Source organism: Myotis davidii, unplaced genomic scaffold (assembly GCF_000327345.1).
Source record: "Myotis davidii unplaced genomic scaffold, ASM32734v1 scaffold709, whole genome shotgun sequence".
NCBI lineage: Eukaryota > Metazoa > Chordata > Mammalia > Chiroptera > Vespertilionidae > Myotis > Myotis davidii.
This window is the reverse complement of record NW_006300219.1, coordinates 352,842-354,262: the sequence shown is the minus strand read 5'-3', so window position 1 is coordinate 354,262 and position 1,421 is coordinate 352,842.

Genomic DNA, 1,421 nt, shown 5'->3' with positions numbered 1-1,421 from the left:
TAAACTGTGCCCTTGCCTCCCTAACCAAAGACTATCTTCTTTTGGATGTTAAGCATATTTGATTGCTTGCTGCAGATTATTAAAATGCTTCAGTTTTTTTAAAAAAATTGTGTAGCCATTTAATGCAGAATGTTATATGCCAAGTGAGCCATTTTGTAGGCTGTTTTAAGCAGATTGTTCTTAAACACTAGACATTGATTCTTAACATCATTCCAATAGTTAGTTGAAACGTCCTTAGAAAAAAGGGTTTATAGTCACCGTGCCATAGTTCAAAGTTGTGATACTAGTTTCTCCCACCAGGGAATAAACTTGAAGCCTGGGTTAGATTTCTGCAACCTATCTCCTGTGAAGCAAGTATAGGAATCTGCAGGTAATATTGGACTGAGACATGAGGCAGTTTTCAAGTCTTTTTTTGCACACCTTGAAAATGACAGCCTCCAATTATTCTATATTCAAACCCTCCAACGGCTCCCTGCTGCCATTAGAATTAAATGTAATCTCCCTATAATGCCATCTCCTTCAAGACCCTTCACCTTCAAGCCTCTGAGAACATCTCCAAACCCATCTCTCCTTTCCCCACTGCACTCAATCACTTGTGCCTTGTTTCTGTTCTTTGCCTCTGCTGAGCTCACTCCTTTGGCAGCCATGGAACTTGTGCTCCCTGGCCCTACTCTTCCTTCAGATCTTAATGTGGCCACCTCCTTCTGATCCTCTAAGCTTCCACTCTGATGGGCTATCTTCAGAAAAGCCCTTGTTGAATGTCCATGGCTAAGGGCTCCAAACACTTTCCATCATCCCCAAACCCCTGCTCCAGTCTCTCTATACCCCTCATCCTATTTTGTAGCATGCCATCATAGCCTATATCAATATCTTAAATATTATTTTCTTTGCCCTGACCAGTGTGGCTCAGTTGATTGGGCATTGTTCCATGTACCGAAACATTGCTGGTTCAATTCTAGTCAGGGCACATGCCCGGGTTGCAGGCTTGATCCCTAGTGGAGGGCATGCAGAAGGCAGCTGATCAATGTTGTGCTCTTACATCAATATTTCTCTCTCTCTCCCTCTCTCTTCTTCTCGCTCTAAAAACAATAAAGTATTTTAAAATATAAAAAAAGAATTTTTTTTAAAAAGACAAAAATTTTTACTAAAACTAAACTCGATTATTGACACACCATTAATAAATATGAAAACTTTTTTGCATGATCATATTAATTAATATATCCTAGAAAATAAAAAGTTTTAGAAAATGGTCTTTTATTTTTATTCTCTGATACTATTAAGAGTTTGCAGCAAACAACAGGAAGAATGTATATAATGTATTAAAACTCATAATTTCTTATGGAAGTTTCTGTGTATCAACATAAAAACATTATTTTAACAAGATCAATAAAGTGTTAATATTTTCTCTTACCCCCCCCCCC